Source organism: Acinonyx jubatus, chromosome A2, assembly GCF_027475565.1.
Source record: "Acinonyx jubatus isolate Ajub_Pintada_27869175 chromosome A2, VMU_Ajub_asm_v1.0, whole genome shotgun sequence".
In the NCBI taxonomy this organism is placed as follows: domain Eukaryota; kingdom Metazoa; phylum Chordata; class Mammalia; order Carnivora; family Felidae; genus Acinonyx; species Acinonyx jubatus.
The window spans coordinates 123666557-123689049 of NC_069383.1; positions in this window are offsets into that span (position 1 = coordinate 123666557).

Sequence of the window (22493 nt, forward strand, 5' to 3'; positions counted from 1 at the left end):
AAGGATGATGAGGTAATCACACTTCTTTGAGCATATCTTTTTGTATAACTCTTAAAACTATAGTGGTGTTTCACATACCCTTTACACACATCCCAAATAAATCATTAAAACCAACCAGAATGTGAAGGGACAAGGAACCCTAATGGAAATCAAACACTAACAATTAAACTGTATTACACTGAAAATCATGACCACATGCTATAAAGATAAGGGCCAAAAGAACTTGACATAACTGTTGCAGTCTGGTTAGTAAAAGTGTTTGCTCCAGGAATATGGGTTAGCAATTCTGAAACTATTCTATGTGAAAATTAGATCTGATCAAACGAGTGTTGGAAATGATACCTGTATTTCTCATTTATAGGCAAAGAGGAAAGGCTAGAATAATCCCTGTGTTGCTGTGTTGGAATCAAAGGTATCAGTATAAACTCATGCTTTTATATACTAAGTACAGATATACAGATTCAGAAACAGAGATACGTGTGTATGCATGAGCTACTATATACACATCCCTAATAACTATGAAGACATCCAACACCCATATCTATTTTCAAAAAGTCATGCTCCAATAAAAGAAACCCTAGCTCCTAAGAGAAGGGATTGATTCCAGTGCTGTGGTAGAAAACCCTCAGAATGAGCCTAGAATATGTTGTGGTGCCAAAAAGTATTTAAATACTCAAAAAAAAAATATGGCAACTTATTCAACAAATATCAGTAGCTAAATGGCCAGCTCTTAATGGCCAGAGCTGGAATGATTGGAACAAAAAGAAATGATGTTATATTGAATATTAATACATAGAATAAAATAAGTACCCATGGATCCATACTGGAGAATAAACAATTCTTCCTCACAAGAGAATTCTAATTACTAAATGTAGAAATAAAATAGAAGTATAAATTAATCATTAGCAAAACACAGTAATAATAGATATTATGGGCAAGATCCACTCAAGGATGATAAAATTGGTAAACAATACTTAAATAAAAAAATGTATTTTCTCAAGGTATCTCCCCCAAGATACTTAACAACTATAAAGGGAAATATAATAAGTTGATAGTGGAGACACCCTGCAGATCCCATCATAACTAAGTATTCAAGGTAAACAAGTAAAATGAGTAAAAGACACATAATATCATGAACCTCTAATATGCTGCATTGAAAAGGACACAAACTCATTTCTCTTCTATTCTTACAAAAAAAATGCATAACCTCACTTCAAACATGGGAAAACATCAAACCAACTCAGACTGAGGGACCTTCTATAAAAAATGAAAAAATATATAAAAAAAGGTCAGTAAACTTAAAAAGCGTCAAAGTCATGAAAGATAAAGGAAAAGATGAATTATCAGATACCAAAAGAGACCAAATAAGTGTGACAACTAAATACAAGGCAGGATGTCATGTAGAATTCTGTAATTAAAAATAAAAAAAAGATATTAAAGGAAGAAAAAAGATATTAATAAAAACTAGATGGCAATTTGAAAAATAAGTGTGCTTTAGTTAATAATATTGTACCAATGTTAATTTCCTGTTCTTGATAATCATATGGTTATATGAGATGTTGATATTAAGGAAAGCATTATGAGAGATCTAAGGAAACTCCTTGTATCATTCTATTTTCTTGCAGCTCTTTAGTAAGTCTAATATGACAATTCAAAATAAATTATATGTTTATTAAAATATATATATAATGTTATATATATATTAAATTATATATATATTTTTTTTAAAAATTATAAAATTTTCTTGGTCTCTAAATAGCCACATTACTAGAAGCTACCAGATTGAACAGTGCCATAAAATAATAAAGGATAACTTTTGAGTTTTTTTTTTTACCAGACACTATACTAAGCATTTTATGTGTATTATCACTTTAATCCACACAATAAGCTTTTAAGTATGTACTAGTGATAGACCAGTTTTACATGTACAGAAACTAAGGTGCTGAAATTTTTATTAACTTGCCCAATATAGCATGGACAAGGTAACTAACAAAAATTGACTAATGTTCAGATCAGAGAATTTAAATCATCTGACCAAGTCACAGATACAAGAAATGAAGTCAAGTTTGCACCCAGTTCACCCAGACATGAAAATATTTGTTTTACTCTAGCTTACCCAGCTATCAATCTAACAACAGTAAGAAAAGATGGAGAAGTGTTCATTAAAATTCCTGCCTACTTCTTTCACTAATTTCTGCACTGCAATTAATAATGAATAACACCTTCCATATATCACATACTATTCATATATTATAGGCTTGACTTTCATAAATCAGCAAAGTACTTAAAATGCCCTATCTCTACTGAGAAACAAAATGCAATTTAAACACATTACTACAAACCTTAGAATGTCACACAAATGTTGAGTGTTGAGTGCATTCTTATAACTCTTAATTGTGTAGTAGTTCAGCATATATATTATTCTGCATATATACAGCTCCAGGCTAGCTCACCTTTAGTGATGGAGGTCTCCTACCATTTCTTTGTTCCCAAAATGTCAGGGAATTTGAAAAATTATTTTACCCTATATATAAAATCATTTTAAGATCACTTTGCTTATAAAGGATCTAAACCCAAGATACCTAATAAGAACCGCCAGTAAATAACCAATAGGCAAGGGAAGGAGATAAGCATTAAGGTCTAGAGAAGTCAACATTCAACCAGGAGAAGAAATCCCTGGTTTCTGCTGCCTTCTCATCATATCATCCATAGTGTATGCCGCTGAAGTCTATATGTGAGGGTCTTCCAAAATAAAGGAAGTGAACATGAGATGACTATTAAAATTCCTAATAGTTTTAATATCTAGAGCATTGTTTTGTTCTCAATACACACCAATAAAATTTAATACGAATTTTTGGAAAAAATGCAAAAAGCACAAAGAAGTAAATCCAGAATTGTATCACTGTCACCATTTCCGTTTCCTTCAACTCTTCTATTTCTTCCCTTGCTCCACCTATTTATCTATCTGCTTGTCTATATATCTACTCATATTTTCAACCATTTACTTTTGAAATTAGGATAAGTTTTAACTGACTCCATTTTCACCTAAAATATATTGTGAATATTTTTTCATGTGATTCTGTATTTTTATGAACATTTTCTATATGATTGCATATTATTCTATTATAGGAAATTCTTCATGGCTACATGGTATTTCACTGATTAGCTATGCCATGGCTATTTAGTCAATGCCTGTTTGTTAAATAGTTAAGCATCTCAAATTTTGACTTTTGATTTTACTTAGGGTGAAATTCTGGAACTCAAATTCAGTCATTTATATTTGACAATCAGGGCTTCATCTCTTTAAATTCGGTAGTTTGGGATCATATTTTGGATGTGAAATTTGACAGCTATGGCATCATAATCTTTAGAAACCTGATAACATGCCTGACATATGTCTATGTAAAACCAAACTGAAGCTAAATCAATCTCAAACGATGGTTTTAACACCAAAGAAAAACAATGTGAGAGAATTTGCAACACAAAAGTCACACACTTCATGTACTAAATGTTGGTGTCATATTAAGGGAAACAGCTATCCTATTTTCTATTTCATGAGGATTGTGTTATACATTACAGATGCCATTGATTTTTCTTTTTAACAGCCATTTTAGAGAGATATTAGCTCCTAAGCTTAAAAGCAACTCAGTGAGCCACTGTTGAGATCCACAACGGTCAATTCAGCTGAAAAGATACATGCTAAATACTTTGACTTCTAATTCTATCAGTGACCTGTTATCTAACACTGATCTTTTTAAACAATAAGAGTGTGATCATAATGTAGTTGAAAACAAGTTATTTAAAGCCATTTAAATCTCTCCAGAAATTTTAGGCTTAAAATCTGTATGTCAAAGTAGGCAGTTCAATGAATTTATCTCAGTTTTATTTTAGGGCAATGGAAATTGCAAAAGTAAAGTAAATGAGAACCACTGTTAACATGAAATTTAGCCAAAGGGCACTCTTCTTATACAATATGAAATGATGGCAGAATGGCCCTTAATTCATTTTCTATATGCAACACCTATCAAATGCATCATTACAGTTTCCATTAAAGCAGAATCTTATGAGTCCTCCTGTTTGCTGTCTCTGCAGCAAGGGTATTTCTAATTAGCATCACTGTGTTTAGAAACCTGTACAAATGACTGGTGTCTTGTTAACTCTTCAATGTCCAGTTACAAGAACATTTAATTCAGAGTAAAAGTTTTATGGCTGTTAAATTCATATATACAAAAGTGCTTCCAGGATGCTCTGCCTGCCATGATATCCTTATAAAATTTTCCATTTGCTTGTGAATTTTGTTATGCAATTATATCCTAGGAAATTAGTACAATGAAAATAGGAAACACTTGTATATTCCAACAGATCACAAATGGAAATCTTTTAATCATGTGTGTAATTCCATTCATATTCCATCAACAACAAAAACAACAACAAAAAACAAAACAAAATAAAAAGACTTACCTACTTTCTATCATCATCAATTATGAGTTGTTAAAAATCATCTTAGATGATATACTGAAGAGACAAAACTTTTTTTTTCATAGAGGACTTGACTCACGCAAACTATTTGAAATTTTCTAAATATAGATCTTGATATATTCTCAGATGACCAAGATATGTGAGTGCCTCAATGTCTGAACCTTGAGTGGTTTGGGATGATCAGATTGGACCATGAAGTTGTTATTATATAGAAATTGAAATAAAAATCATTCACAACTAAAATTTTCATATGATGTGTTTTCTAAGTTTTACCGAATAAAGTGCTTTAGCCTTAACATTTGAATATATAATACCAGTCTTATAATTATCACCAAATCCTTCTTGAATGAGGCTGGACTAAATTCCCTGAGCCATTATTTTAATGGTTTTGAATAGTTGAGAAAATTATCTAATTTCTCCGAGCCTCAGTGGTAGCTTAATAATATGTGCATTCTTAGAATATAGTGAATTTAATACCAATTAAATAATACATGGAAACCACCTAGAACTGTTCTTTTCACACAGTGAGCAATCAATAAATATTAGTTAAAACTGTTGTGTTAAAATATCTTCTTTAAACTAGTATACTGCCCACAAAAGTTATTTCCATAGTTAAATTATGCAGAAATTTAGGTCAGTCCTTTTAAACATGGATTTGAAGAAATGGAAAATTAGGCTTTTCTAAAATGTGTTTACAAAATATTCAGAAACAGCATTATAAGATAAACATTAAGACAAATATAAAAAGTAAAGAAATGTGAAAAGAAATGTTTAAGTTACATATTTATTCCACTCTTAAAAAGGAGGTGCATAACTGGCCATTCCATAATTGTGGGCTGTGCCTATGACTGGCTTCCAAAGAGGACAATGTGGAAATGTGACCTAAAGAGTAACTCCACAGTAGAGACACCAGAGAAACACTAGTTTAGCCAGGTGATCAAGATCAATATGAAGACATAGATAATATAGATGGTATGTACATTTGATATGATGCAACGAATGGCACTGTACCTCTGTGACCTTCCTCTCAAAAACCACACTGCAGCTTAATAATGAGAAAAACACCAGCCAAATTGCAATAGAGAAGAAGCCAACAAAATACCTAACCAGTAACCCCCTACCAAAACAAAACAAAACAAAAGGGCCTAGGTCATGTTAAAAAGAAAAAGAAAAAGAAAAGAAAAGTATGAGAAACCAGGACAAAATGAAAGAATCTAGGGAGACACTGTAATTAAATAAAACTAATCGGGATCCAGGAACAGTAAAAGGGAATTAAGTAAAAATCAAGGTAGTTGAATGAACTGTGGAATTCACTTAATAACAACACATTCAGTAGTGGTTCATTAATTATAACAAATATACCAGACTAATGCAAAACATTAATAATAGGGAAAACTGGGTATGAGATATAGGGAAACTGTTTTATCTCTGTAAATTTTTGGTAAATCTAAAATTATTCTTAAAAATAGTATTAAAAATAATATCTGCTCAAAGCAAAATTGGAAGCTGGGAAAGACTCCGGAAATGAAAGTATTCTCTATGCAGAGCAGTGTGCCAGGGATAGGTCCTAAAACTCCAGGGGCTCCTGCTGTGGAAAGATAAGTCCCTAAGTTAAATACTGTTTGTTTTGCCAAGTATAAAACTGTATAATCAGAAAAAATGCAATTATGTGGGATTTAAGATATAAGACCAAAATTAACATTCAAAATCAGAAAGATAAATAACTGTTTAATTATGCTGTATACTCTAGGGCTTGTTTTAGGACTTTTTTTTCCTGGTAATATTTTGACTGTTTTACCTGCTAAAGAGTGACATACCCTTAACTCAAAAGCTACTAAACAGTATGAATTTGGAAGTTGCCAAGAGATAAAAATGGTCATTGACTTGCATTAATCATTGGGTTGCACTGAGATGATTCATTCAGCTATTGAAAAAGTCATGATGAGAATTTAGAAATACACTTTACTGTATTTTACTTTGTGTCATTAAACGGGTGGGTTAACTAAAAAGATGAAAATACAGTCAACTTTTGGATATCACCCGTACAATGGCAGTAATAATAAAAAGACAAAACAGGAGTCATTTTAAAAAGTAAGACTTTTTTTTTTTTCTCACAGAGCAGTTCATAGGTTAGCAATCCAGAGTTGGTTTACTCATCTTTCATATATGGCTTCCTTATTTTTGGTTCCAACTTAAACACTCAAATTGTCACCATCTAGCAGGAGGCAGCGCATGGAGAAGACCAGGGCTCACTTGCACTCACTTTCCAGGCATAACGTAGAAATCATAACAAAGATTCTAAGCACATTCCATTGGCCAGAAACTTTGTCCCATAGCTATACCACGGTGCAAGGAAAACTGAGAAATGTATTCTCTTGATGGTTAACTTGGTAACCAGCTAAAACTAAGAACTTAGACTATTAAAGCAAAAGATATTGGTAGATATCTTAACTATCTTTGCCACAGTAATATCCATGTCTTACATGACCAAACTTTGCATACAAAGCACTTAAGGAACTTAGTAAAATGTAGATTGTGATTTATTAGATCTGAGACAGTCTGAGGTTACCCTTCTAACAAGCCCCCAAGTGGTAACAGTGTTAATTATCAAAAAGCCAAACCTTGACTTTCAAGATAGTAGCTTATTTCTTACCCAAACAACAACAACAACAACAACAACAAACAACAAAACACTACTGTTGGCCAGATCTGGAATAATTTGGTATTTGGCTTAATTAATATTTTTACTTTTAGGGTTGCCTTTCGTCCCCCTCCCCCTGCCTTGTATGTGGGGTAGTGATGGGGACGGAGAAATCACAAAAAAATGCACTAGTTTGTGAATAAATTAAAAAGAAGTGGACCTTATATAAGAAAAATTTGCAATATAATTATTAAAATAGTGTACTTAATTTATCACTGTAATGGTTAATCTTAATAATGAAATGAGAAACAGGATGAGACTGTGGCAAGGTAATATATGGGTGAATGTATGCTAGAAAGGGTGAGAATGAAAATTTAAATCTGTATATGAATTGAAAAAATATAGTATATTTCAAGGGGCAAAAGATGAACTGTTAAAAGTGAGCTGCTACCCAATAATAACATATTAGATTTTATATTATACTTTTCTCTGTATGGCTGAAAACTCTTATTTTTGCACTCAGCATATAAACAATAGTAGAAATATCAGATATTTTCCTCTCTGTTTTGCAAATATATACCCTAGGCCCAATCAGTAAAAGCTGAAATGGATACAAACACATAATACAAACACATCCACAGGATATGAACCCCCCCTTGGAGTGGGGGATAACTATGAGATAATGGCCATGGTGTGAGGACTGCAAAAATTCCCTTAATATTCTAGAATGTGAATGTAAACATTTCCAGTTCACCCACATAATTAACCTAAAGAAAATGTATATTGCTATTTATTTATTAACATTGAAACTTCTAACATATGGTTTCTAGAAATAAGATAAACAAATGGGTTTTTATATGTATTTTCTGAGGGAAATATTCACTGATAGTAGGGACATGTAGTGCCATACGGCCTATGTTCATGGTCAATGGAGCTAGGTTCATCATATACTCAGTACCTGTTAGGTAGATGAAGAAAGTAAAATGAAACTTTGTGAAGGTCACTGAAAAATGTATGGACTTGTTTTAGATACTTATAGTTCTTCCTGTAAGCAAAATACTGGCACTCTGAGATACAGATTGAATTATGGTACATCTCTGCCTTTTGACAATTTATCATCTAGCAGAGGAGATGAGAAACATATGTATAAAATTTCCATAGAATATAAAAGTGCATGTGATCGGTTCTAAAATCCTAGTTAAAACTTTGTATATCACAGGCACTTCCCAAAATGATCAATCCTAGCTGGACTAATTAGGAAGGAGTTTATAGAATCACAGAATAAGAAGACATTAGGAAGTCTGGATATTCAATACATTACTCATCAAGTCTCCCCTGGATAACTCCACCACATTTTTGCCAAACTTGAACTTAAAACCATACAGGAATGGCAAACTAATCACCTCCGAAGTAATCCACTTGGACAGCTCTAAGATTAAACTTTCTAATAACGAGGCTTAAATTTGAATGCTGTCTTAAAGAATAAATGAAAATTCAATAAGCCAAGATTATTCTAGGTAAAGGGGATCAAGGAAGCTATGTAGAATACACAAGAACATATCAAAGGAGAGAATCTGATAACGGATGTCAAAAGAGGAGAAAAAGCATAATAAAACTAATCTATATGAAAGTAAGGAAAGACTATGGGCTGAATCTTATAATAAAGAATGCCCGAGAGATGGGAAAATGGAGGCAGAGTAGGAGGATACTGCGCTCACCTCATCTCATAAACACAACTAAATAACTATCAAATCATCCTAAATACCCCAGACACTGACCTGAAGACTGACTGAATAAACTCCACAACTACAGAAAGAGAAGACGCTAGAAAATGGCTTAGAAAATGAGGGGGAGGGGATGAATTTCTTGAGTTCATGCAACCAGTGGGGTTTAAAGTCTGAAGATTTAAAAGTCAGCAGGCATGGCTGGAACACAGCCAGGAGGGCACTGAACTGCTGTTGGAGATAAGGCAGGCAAACAACCCAGGGATAGACAGCATGGAAACAGCAATCTGAAAAGTGTCTGAGAGATGCAGTGGGGAAATTATTTGATCTTCTTGGAGCAGATCCCTGAGAACCTCCCTGAGAGGTTCTCCTTGAGAACCAGAGTTCACACAGTGACCTCTCTGGGAACAAAGACGCTGACCAGTGCTATTCCCCTCGTGTTCCCCTCAGCATAAACACAGAGACACCTGCAGAAAGCAGCATGGCACAGGCACTGGCTGCCTAAGTTGCTTACACCAAGCCCGACCCCCCTGCAGTCCAGTGGAACTGTCCTTTTCAGTCATGCTTGCTTCAGTTCCAGGGCAGTGGGCCCCTCTCCTCAGAAGATCAGCACAAACCCTGCCCACATCTCAATACCATACCAGAGAGTTTTGTGGAGGTGGACGTGTAACAGGTCTTATTTCACAAGCAGACCGGAGCACACCTAGTTAAAACTTGCCACATATATGCCAGGGACCAAACACTGCAGGCAAGGAGAGCCTCTGAGATGAATGGCCTGAGAGATAGAGCAGCCAGAACATAACTGCAGAGTGCACACACACACAACCAGAGACACTCCCTGAAGGGCCAATTTCTGGGCACTACATGACTTCTTCATAAGGCCATTACGTTCACGAGCAGGAGACTTAAGCGGCTTCTTTTCTAAGACAAAGAATCAGGGAGAGACTTAGATAAAAAGAGAAGACAGGAATTTATCCCAGATGAAAGCACAAGATGAGGCCACAGCCAGAGATCAAAGTGAAACAGATATAAGTAACATGCCTGATGGAAAATATAAAGCAACAATCATAAGGAAACTCACTGGACTTGAGAAGATAATAGAAGATATCACAGAGACCCTTACAACAGAGATAAAAGAGTGAAAAAAGATACGATCAAAAATGAAGAGTGCAATAACTGAGATTAGAAACACACTTCATACAATAAACAGTAGGCCTGAAGAGTCAGAGAAATGAATTAATGACCTATAAGAAAAGTAATGGAAAGCAACAATGAAGCTAAAAAAAAGAGAGAAAGAAGAATTATGTAAAATAAGAATAGACTTAGAGGATTCAGGGACTGCATCATATGTAATAACATTTGTATGACAGGAATTCCAGAAGAAAAGAAAAAAGGAAGAAAATTTATTTGAAGAAATAATAGAAGTAAACTTCCTTAATCAGAGGAAGGAAACAGACATCCAATTCCAGAGGCACAGAAAAGTCCCATCAAAATCAACAAAAGCAGGCCCACAGAAAGATGTATTATAATTTAATTTGCAAATACAGTGATAAAGAAAAAATCTTAAAAGGAGCAAGACAAAAGAAGTTTTTAACCTATAAGGGAAAACCCATAAGGCTAGCAGGAGATCTTTTCAACAGAAACTTTGCAAGCCAGAAGGGAGTGGTATGATATATTCAGAGTGCTGAATGGGAAAAATCTGCAGCCAAGATTACTCTATCCAGCAAGGCTATCATTCAGAATAGAAGGAGAAATAAAAGAGTTTCCCAGACAAACAAAACTAAAGGAGTTCATGATATCAAATGAGCCCTGCAAGAAATAATAAAGGGGAGTCTAAGTGGAAGGAGAGACCAAAAGTGACAGTCTAAAGGTAGAAAGCACAAAAGTGGTAAAAAAAAATGTATATTTTTGTAAAAAAAATCAGTCAAGGAACTCACACACACCAAAAAAAGAATATAAAATATAATATCGTATACCTGAAACGTGGGGAGAAAAGGAAAAGAATGGTTTCAAACTTAAATGGCCATCAACTTAATATAGACTTCTATATACAGAAAGGTTATATACCAAACCAATAGTAACCATATATCAAAAACCACTAATAAACATGCAAAGAATAAAGAGAAAGAAATCTAAATATATCACTAAATAAAAATCAGATAAAGGCAAAATACAAAAGAAAGGGAAAAAAAGGATGAGAGAATATCTCCAGAAACAATGGCAAAACAAATAATAAAATGGTAATACATACATATCTATCATTAAATACTTTAAGGGCACTGGGATGGCTCAGTTAAGCATCCAACTTCAGCTCAGGTCATGACTTCACAGTTCATGAGTTTAAGCCCTCATCAAGCTCTCTGTTGTCAGCACAGAGCCTGCTTCAGATCTTCTTTCCCCTCTCTCTCTGCCCCTCCTCTCTCTCTCTCTCTCTCTCTCTCTCTCTCTCTCTCTCAAATATAAACACTTAATATAAATAAATAAAAATACATACATACATACATACATACATACATACATACATAAATACTTTGTAAATGGATGAAACACTCCAATCAAGACACAGAGTGTCAGAATGCATAAAAAACAAGACCTATCTATATACTACCTACAAGAGACTTATTTTAGATCTAAAGACACCTGTAGGTGGAAAGTGAAGGGACAGAGATACATTTATTATGCTATTTATGTCAAAAGAAAGCTGGAGTACTGATTCTTACATTGGACAAACTAGATTTTAATAGAAAGATTGTAAAAAGAGAAAAAGGCACTAAATAATAATAAAGAGGGCATTCCAACAAAAAGATATAACCGTTATAAACATTTATGCACCCAAATACATAAATAATTAATGACAAACATAAAGGAACTAATCAGTAATAATACAATAATAGTAGAGGGCTTTAATACCCACTTTCATCAGTAGATAGATCAAATAAACAGAAAATAAACAAGAAAACAATAGCTTTGAGTGACATATTGGACCAGAAAGACTTAACAGACATATTCGAAACATGCCATACTAAAACAGCAGAATGAATATACATTCTTTCCAAGGTGCATGTGGAACATCCTCCACAATCACCTATTTGTCCACAAACCAGGCCTCACCAAATTCAAGATCAAAGTTACTCCATGGAACTTTTCTGAACACAACGCTATGCAACTAGAAGTCAACCATAAGAATAAATCTGGAAAGACCACAAATACACGGAAGTTAAATAACATGCTACTAAACAATTAATGGGTCAACCAGGAAATCAAAGAAGAGATTTAAAAAAAATACACGGAAACAAATGAAAATGAAAGCACAACACTCCAAAACCTTTAAGATGCAGCAAAAGGAGTCCTAAGAGAGAAATATATAGCAATACAGGCCTAACCCAAGAAGCAAGAGGGGTGCTTGGGTGGCTCAACATCTCACTTTGGCTCAGGTCATGATCTCACAGTTCCCGAGTTCAAGCCCCACGTCTAGCTCTGTGCTGACAGCTCGGAGCCTGAAGCCTGCTTCAGATTCTGTGTCTCCCTCTCCCTCTGCACCTCCCCTGCTCACACTCTGTGTCTGTCTCTCTCAAAAATAAATACCCCTGCTCATGCCATGTCTCTCTCTGTCTCTCAAAAGTAAACATTAAAAAAATATATTTATTAAAAAAAAGCAAGAAAATTTTCAAATAAACAACCTAATCTTACACCTAAAAGAGGTAGAAAGAGAACAGCAAAGTGTAAAGCCACCAGAAGGAAGGAAATAATGATGATTAGAGCAGAAATAAATGATATAGAAACTATAAAAACAATAGAACAGGTTGGTGAAACTAGGAGCTGGTTCTTTGAAAAAATTAATAAAATTGATAAGCCTCTAGCATACTTATAAAAAAAAAGAGAGATGACCCAAATAAATAAAATCATAAGTGAGAGAGGGAAATTAACAATCAATACCACATAAATACAAATAATTATAAAAGTTTATGAAAAATTATATGCACACAAATTGATAACCTAAAAGAAATGGATAAATTCCTGGAAACATATAAACTACCAAAACTGAAACAGAAAGAAATAGAGAATATGAACAGCATAGACGCAGATGGGTGGCTCATTCAGTTAAGCATCTGACTTCAGCTCAGGTCATGATCTTGCGGTCCATGAGTTCGAACCCTGCAATGAGCTCTGTGCTGAGAGCTTGGAGCCTGGAGCCTACTTCAGATTCTGTGTCTCCTTCTCTCTCTGCCCCTCCCCTGCTCATGCTCTGTCTCTCACTCTCTCAAAAACAAAAAAAAGATAAAAAAAAAAAAAAGAAAGAAAAAATTTGAACAGCTTGATAACCAACAAAAAACTCAATCAGTCATCAGGGGCACATGATGAAAGCTCTCTCTCTCTGTCTCTCTGTCTCTCTCTCAAAAATAAATTAACATTAAAAAATTTAATCAGTAATGGAAAAATTCCCAATAAACACAACTGCAGGATAAGACACCTTCAGAAACAAATTCTCCCAAACATTTAAAGAAGAGTTATTACCCAACTCAGGAAACAAAAGATGCTGGCAAGGATGTGGAGAAAGGGGAACCCTCTTGCACTGTTGGTGGGAATAAAAACTGTTGCAGCCACTCTGGAAAACAGTGTGGAGGTTCCTCAAAAAGTTAAAAATAGAATTAACCTATGATCCATCAACAGCACTACTAACAGTTTATCCAAAGGATACAGAAGTGCTGACTCCTAGGGGCACATGTACCCCAATGTTTATAGCAGTGCTATCCACAATAGCCAAATTATGGAAAGAGCACAAATGTCCATCAACTGACGAATGGAGAAAGAAGATGAGGTATATATACAATGGGATACTACTCAGTGATGCAAAAGAATGAAATCTTGCCATTTGCAATAACGTGGATGGAAGTGGAGGGTATTATGCTAAGTGAAATAATTCACTCAAAGAAAGACAGATATCATGCAAGTTCACTCATATGTGGAACTTGAGAAACTTAACAGAAGACCTAGGGGAAGGGAAGGGAAGGGAAGGGAAGGGAAGGGAAGGGAAGGGAAAATAATTACAAACAGAAAGTAAGGCAAACCATTAGAGACTCTTAAATACAGAGGATAAACTGAGGGTTGATGGGAGTTGGGGGCTGGAGGGGTGGGGAAAATGGGAGATGGGCATTGAGGAGGGCACTTGTTGGGACAAGCACTGGGTGTTGTATATAAGGGATGAATCATGGGAATGTAATCCTGAAGCCAAGACTACAACTGTATACACTGTATGTTAGCTAACTTGACAATATAATATTAAAATAAAAAATAAAGAAGAGTTATTACCTATTCTTTTCAAACTATTCCAAAAAATTGGAAAAGGAAAGTAAACTTCCAAATTCATTCTAGGAGGCCAGCATTACCCTAATACCAAAACCAGATAAGATGCCACAATAAAAGAGAACTTAAATCCAATATATCTTATAAACATGGATGCAAAAATCGTCAACAAAATACTAGCAAACCGAATCTAACAACACATTAAAAAAAAAAAAAAGCATTCACTATGATCAAGTGGGATTTATTCCTGGGCTCCAAATGTGGTTCAATCTTTGCAAATCAATCAACATGATACACCACATTAATAACAGAAAGGACAAGAACCATATGATTATTTCAATAGATGCATAAAAAGCATTTGACAAAGTATAACATCCATTCATGATAAAAATCCTCAATATGTTTACAGGAAACATACCTCAACACATATGAAAAACCCTTAATGGGGGAAAACTGAGAACTTTTCCTCTGTGGTCAGGAACAAGACAAGGATGTTTACTCTCACCATTTACCGAACATAGTACTGGAAGTCCTAGTTACGGCAGTCAGACAACAAAAATAAATAAAAGGCACCTAAATTGGCAGAAAAGAAGTAAAATTTTTATTATTTGCAGATGACACGATATTGTATACAGAAAACCCAAAAGACTCCACCAAAAACCTGATAGAACTAATAAATTCAGTAAAGTCTCAGGATAAAAAAAGTAACATACAGAAATCTGTTGGATTTCTCTACACCAATAATGAAGCAGCATAAAGAGAAATTAAGAAATCAATGTCATTGACAATTGCACCCAAAATAATAAGATAGATAGGAATAAACCTAACCAAAGATGTGGAAAACCTGTATTCTGAAAACTATAAAACACTGATGAAAGAAATAGAAGATGACATAAAGAAATGGAAAGACAGGGGCGCCTGGGTGGCCCAGTCGGTTGAGTGGCCGACTTCAGCTCAGGTCATGATCTTGTGGTCCGTGAGTTCGAGCCCCGTGTCGGGCTCTGTGCTGATAGCTGGGAGCCTGGAGCCTGCTTCTGTTTCTGTGTCTCCCTCTCTCTCTGCCCCTCCCCCATTCATGCTCTGTCTCTCTCTGCCTTTCAAAAAGGAATAAATGTTAAACAAAAAACAAACAAAGAAATGGAAAGACATTCTATGCACATGGAATGGAAGAACAAATAGTGTTAAAATGTGTATATTACCCAAAGCAATGTACACATTTAATGCAATCCCTATATAAATACCAATATCTTTTTTCACAAGGCTAGAACAAACAATATTAACATTTTTATGGAAACACAAAAGACCCTGAATAGTGAAAGCAATTTTGAAAAAGAAAAGCCAAGCTAGAGCATCACGATTCTGGACTTCAAGTTACATTACAAAGCTGTAGTGATCAAAACAGTATGGGACTGGCACAAAACAGACCCAAAGATCAATAGTACAAAAGAGAAAACCCAGAAATGAATCCACAACTATATGGTTCATTAATCTTCGACAATGCAGGCAAGAATATTCAATGGGAAAAAAAATAGTCTCCAACAAATGGTGTTGGGAAAACGGGACAGAAATATGCAAAGGAAAAAAAATGAAATATGCAGAGGAATGAAATTCCTTTCATAAATAAATTCAAAATGAATCAGAGACCTAAATCTGAAGCCTGAATCATAAAAATCTTAGAAGAGACCACAAGCAGGAACTTCTTTGATACTGGCCATAGCAGCTTCCTTCTAGATATGTCTTCTGAGACAAGGGAAACAAAAATAAAATAAACTATTGGGGCTACATCAAAATCAAGAGCTTCTGCACAGCAAATAATTAATTAATTAATTAATTAATTAATTAATAATCAACAAAATCAAAGGCAACCTGCAGATTTGAAGAAGAAATTTGGTAATGACCTATTCAGTAAAGGGTTAGTATCCACAATATATAAAGAACTTCCAAAACTCAATACCCAGAAAGCGAATAATCTAATTAAAAATGGGTAGAAGACAGGATTACGCATTTTTCCAAAGGAGACATACAGACAGTGAACAGACACGTAAAAAGATGTAGGGAAATGTCAATCAAAACTACAATGAGATATGGCCTCAAACCTGTCAGAATGTCTAAAATCAACAACATAAGAAACAACAGGTGTTGGAGAGGATGTGGGAAAAGGGGAACCCTTTTGCACTGTTTGTGAGAACGCAAACTTGTGCAGCCACTCTGGAAACAAGTTAAACACAGAACTACCCTACAATCCAGCAATTGCACTATTAGGTATTTGCCCAAAGAATATAAAATTTCTAATTCAAATGCATGTACCTCGTTGTTTATAGCAGCATTATCTATAATAGCCAAACTATAGAAATGGCCCAAGTGTCCACTGACTAATGAATGGATAAAGAGGAAGTGGTGTATATATACAATGGAATTATTACTTGGTCAGAAAAAGAATAAAATCGTGCCATTTACAATGATATGGATGGAGCTAGAGAGTACTATGCTAAGCAGAATAAGTCAGCCAGAGAAAGGCAAATACAATTTAATTTCATTCATATGTGGAATTTAAGAAGCAAAACAAAGGAGTAATGTGAAAGAGAGAGAGACAAACTAAGAAACAGATTCTTTTTTTTTCAATTTTTTTAATGTTTATTTTTGAGGAGAGAGAGAGAGACAGAGACAGAGAGAGAGAGAGAGAGAGGGAGAGGGGAAGGGCCAGAGAGAGGGGGAGACACAGAATCTGAAGCAGGGTCCAGGCTGCAAGCTGTCAGCACAGAGCCCGATGTGGGGCTCGAACTCACGAACCGTGAGATCATGACCTGAGCCAAAGTCAGACGCTTAACCGACTGAGCCACCCAGGAGCCTCTAAACAGATTCTTAACTATAGAGAAGAAACTAGTATTATGGTAAAGGAGGAGGGTAGGGGATGGATTAAATAGATGATGGGGACTAAGGAGTGCGCTTGTTGTGATGAGCACAGGGTGATGTATGGAAGTGTTGAGTCACTATATTGTACACTTGAAACTACTATTACACTGTATGGTAACTAACTGGAATTTAAATAAAAACAGAAAAAAAGGGACAGAGTCATTGAGGACTGTTGAGAATGCACATTAACATGAGGGAGACATGCTTTAGGAATACTCATCTGTCAGTGGTATTCCAGCAGGACTGTGGAGGAGCACAGGCTGATGACCAGTAAAACAACTATTAGACAAAGGTGAGAGAGAGAAAAAAGAAAAAAAAACCAAACACTTGAGCTGCATGATTACAGTAGTACCAAGACTCAGGTAAACTGCAGCAGATGCTATAAATGTCTTGCCCTTATACCTTATATGTAAAATTTTTACACATGCCAGATCCATCTGCCAATATCTGCATATTGTTGTCCGGAACCTTTTCTCAGAAGGCCACTCTGCTTGATGTACCTCTGCTAGAAAATCGACTCTCTTCCACATTAATCCTAAACTAATGATGAGGAAGAGTATATTGTTCTCCAGTTTTCTTAATGGGATTCAGCCATTGGAATTACTGGCTACCTACCCTTCCCTGTACCACTTTCCCTTTATGTTCCTCATACCTAGTAACAAACTATTTTCATCTGAATATTCAAATTAGGGTCTGCTTCTGAGGAAGCACGAGTTAGGCATTGACTCTTGATGAATATTTGCATTTAGAAGATCATGGTGGCAGTTTAAAAGGTTTTGAAGAGTCTAGGTACATGGTAAAGTATAACTATGAGAATATACAGCAAAAGAAATGGGGGTCAGAAAGGCTGGGTAAGAATTTGAAAAACAAACAGCATTTAGATCCAAAAGAAAAAAGTAAAATGTGTACAAAAACTTTGTTAAAAGGAAATATGTGGCATGACGGAGATAGAAAGAACAAGAGTATGAGCCAAAAAAGAAAAGAGTGTTTAAAAAGGCCAGGTTGGCAGAATCTTACATGGTATCTTAAGGGATGGGTTTGTAGCAGACAGTTAGCTGTCCACTTAAAATTGCATCTAACCATTCATAATGGCAAACTGTCCCCAGAAGTGGATTTGCAGTGAAGCAACATATCCCCAGACAAAATTCAGTAAGATCCAGATTATTTCTGGCCAATGGAAAATGTTAAAATTGATGTGTGTACTTGGGATAACATGTTTAAGAAGCAATGTGACTTCTTCACCCTTCCTTTACTTTTCCATCAATATGCAGAGAAGTCTCAGTCATGAAGGGATGGAACCTGGATTCTTATATCATAATTGGGCTGAATCTTGCCTACCAGAAACACTTGTTTTGTTCTATTGCGTGAATGAAAATTATCCTTCCACTCTGTTAAAGTGAATAAAATCTGTTACAGTAGCTGCTCTTTAACTACCTAATACAGTATTTATTCCAAGAGAAATTCTAAGACATTAAAGGTTTTAAGCAATGGAATAGATGTTGGTATGGTTGGTTTTGGAAAAATATTCTTTTTGCTACAGGCTGAGGATGAAATTTGAGAGGAGGCACAGTTGGTGCAGGTTTTCTAATTGGGAACCTTTCAGAGTAGTTATGATAAGAGTTGATAATAACCTGGAACTTGTGTAAGACCAACTCTTGGTTAGCAACACCTACACTTAAGTTTTGCTTACAAAGGGAAGAAAACAATTCATGACTTACAACGTGTTCTTTCTTGATGCAAAACCCCTCATTATTCTATATGTGTACAATATAACTAATGGGAATACCATTAACTAATGAAAGCTGTTGGCAAAGATGACTCATGAGTCTGTGTTTCACAATTTGTAAAATGTAAAACATACACTCACTTATTCATCCCATTTCTTCATGTTATTGCAAACTGTCAATAAAGGCAATGTTTCTAAAAACCATTAATTTAATGAGATGGTATATGTGCTAGAAGTGATAAAATGTTTGTTAAGATGATAAAGCATAGAATCATATTCTTTAAGCTTAAAATATACTTCAATTAGTCACTGATGTGGCAATTAGTAAAAGTGACATCAAAATGACACAGTTCATGTTGACGATATTAAATTCAGGAAACGAATGCATACGGGTAATTCTAAATTTGCACTGGTTGATTGGAAATATTTTCAGAGACCTTTACTCCACAATGATATGAACGAGAATGTTGCTTCCTATCATTTGGTAATATCACTATGAACAGTGTGATACTATAGATCCGACAGCATAGAATTCCTACCGCCTGGTGACTAAACATCCAAATGTCACTGCTTCTCACCAATGAGAGACAGATCTGACAGTTTTAAACTGTGCGAATTAACCTGTTTTCTATCTAAATCAACACATTTAATTATTTATCCATAAAAGCAATAGTTTTCTTGAGGCTTGTCCACACCATCTGTTTAAAGGATTACCTCCAGGGGCACTTGGGTGGCTCCGTCAGTTAACCATCTGACATCAGCTCAGGTCATGATCTCTCAGGTCCGTGGGTTCGAGCCCCACGCTGGGCTCTGCTGACAGCTCAGAGGCAGGAGCCTTCTTAGGATTCTGTGTCCCCCTCTCTCTCTCTGCCCCTCCCCTGCTCGCGCTCTTTCTCAAAAAAAAAAAAAAAAAACATTTAAAAAAATGTAAAGGATTACGTCCAAATGGATAAAGATCAATTGAAAATTTGGGGAAACATGGCATGTTAAACAGTACACCCCATATGAACTAGTAGGTGCAAAGAAATACCACTTGTAAGAAGACCTGGAGTTAGTTATTTTTCCATTCATTCATGCATGCATGCATGCATGCATTCCACCAGTAGATAGAATTATCATCTCAACTCTTTTTCCAACTGTGTGATCTTGATTAAGTTCTTTAACCTCCCTGGGGTTAGTAACTGATCTGCCTAATTACAGGCTTTTACTAGCAACAACTAAATCAAAAAAATATGTGAAAGTATTTTGTTAAACTGTAAAGATCTGTACTAACATGTTTGCATCTTAAATCATTATGTGAAGCACCAAAACTTACTTGCATGCCCTCTCATCTACAACATAATAATGGAAGACAGATCTTAAAGGGAATTCTTTCATGAATCTTAGCCTACTAACAATTGAAAAAAATCTAACTGTATATAAACTCGCCATGAAGCTGTGAATGTAAACTCTGTATATTCCGAGTCATTCCCACCAGAGTAGTCTCTAATCCTGTAGAACTGTTATCTCCTGTGTTAGCAATTACAAAGCAATTCTTCCTAGTCTTTAAAGTGAATTAATTCCTGAGATTCATAATGAACACTGGACAACTGCTACATCATAGTATGTTGTAATACATTAACACATCAATGCACTTAATGTGATCATGCATCTTCTGTTGCAGAACATCTACTTCAGTTCCATTATCTTGAATGGAAATGAAGAACAAATGAATGTGAAGGTGAGATTAACAAGATATGACAATGTAAATTAGCTGCCAGATCCACCCGCACATGGGAGGTACCCACGCAGAGACATTTTAACATATAATAAAGGGAGTTCTTCCCTCTCTCGTTGCTCTCCCATTTTGCCAACACACAGAAAAAGATATCATTCCTCTCGTTAAACATAAATTGATTTTTTGGCTTGGAAGGAGGATCTCCTAGTAAAAGCTGTGCATTCAAGAGTATAATGAGATTGATTCCATGCTTTGTGAATAAAAACACATGGCATTTAAAGTTGGCTACTTCAAGGATGAGTGAATGATTAAGATGAGCGCATATGTGGAAGAAGCCAGTTAAATGAGAAATTGTTAAAGATGAATACCATGACATGTCAAACAATTGAAATGTCATTTAGAAATGACACTTAACATGCAAGGTTTAATCTAGAGCCCGATCTATATTGTGAGCCAGACAAGACCAGTTTCAATACTACCCGAAGATCACCAGTGTTTCCTTCATACATAATAATTCTCACTGTCTGGTCTCATATGTAACATGAGAATATGTAGGCTATTTATTTTAAATAAAATTAATGATAAAGCCGTTGGGTTGTATTTCTCATATACTTTGGTGATTAGGTAACTATTAGTTAGTTGTTTGTTTTTTTTTCCATCACTGGAATTTTGATATCTTGAGGAGAAAAAATTTGCCAAACAATGAAACCACCCACAGTTGGGATTAAAAGAAACATTTCTTTATACTCTACTGAATATCTTTAGTCTTCTTTCCTTTATATATGTTGTGTTATACATAGAGTGCACTTATTAATATTTATTTACTCTTTTCACTAGGTACTAGGAGTTAAAATTTTAAGAATTAATATAAAGTATGGCCTAAATGCCAAAAGGGATACTACCAACTGCAAAAACCACACTTCATGAAAATATATATACAAATATGTGCATTTATTCATTTTTATTTATTTACTTTTATTTGGAGAGAGAGCGAGGGCGCATGTACAAATGAGCAGGGCAGGGGCAGAAAGAGAGGGAGAAAAAATCTCAAGCAGGCTCCTGGAGCCAAACACAGGGCTTGAACTCACAAACCATGACACCATGACCTGAGCCAAAATCAAGAGTCAGATGTTTAACTGATTGAACCACCCAGGTGCTCCTAAATATGTGTATTTAGTTTTATACAATTGCATCATGCACGTAGCTTTGTGTATTCACCACCACAGTCAGGATATACAGAACAGTTGTATCAGCACAAGGATCCCTCATGCTGTTTTCTCCGTATCAACCATATCCACCTCTCCCCTTGTCACCTCTTCTTCCCTAAACCACTGACAACCACTAATCTGTTCTCCGGTTCTAAAATTATCTTTTCAAAATAAAATCAAAACACTTTTACACAGTATGAAACCTTTTTGTGTTGTCCCTTTTTTTTTTTTTTTTTTTTACTCAGCAGAATTACCTGGAGAGATATGAATCACTGCATATATCAACAGTTTATTTTCATTATTGAGTACTATTTCATGGTATGGATGTATAGATGTTTGCTCATTCCCCAACTGAAAGATCTCTGTAGGGGCACCTGAATGGCTCAGTTAGTTAAGCATCCAACTTCAGCTCAGGTTTGTGAGTTCAAGCCCCACATCAGGCTCTGTGCTGATGGCTCAGAGACTGGCAGCTGCTTTAGATTCTGTGTCTCCCTCTCTCTCTGCCCTTCCCCTGCTCATGCTCTGTCTCTCTCTCTCAAAAATAAATAAGCACTTAAAAAAAATTTTTAAGATATCTATATTATTTCCAGTTTGGGACTATTATTAATAAACTATATGAACATTTGTGTGCAGATGTTTGTGTTAATAAACATATAAGTTTCAGGGTACAATGGCTGTATTGTATTGTAACTGTATGCATGGTTTTATAGCAAACTGCCAATCTTTTCTCCAGATGTCTGTAACATTTTACATTCCTAAAATGTATAGATGATCCAATTTC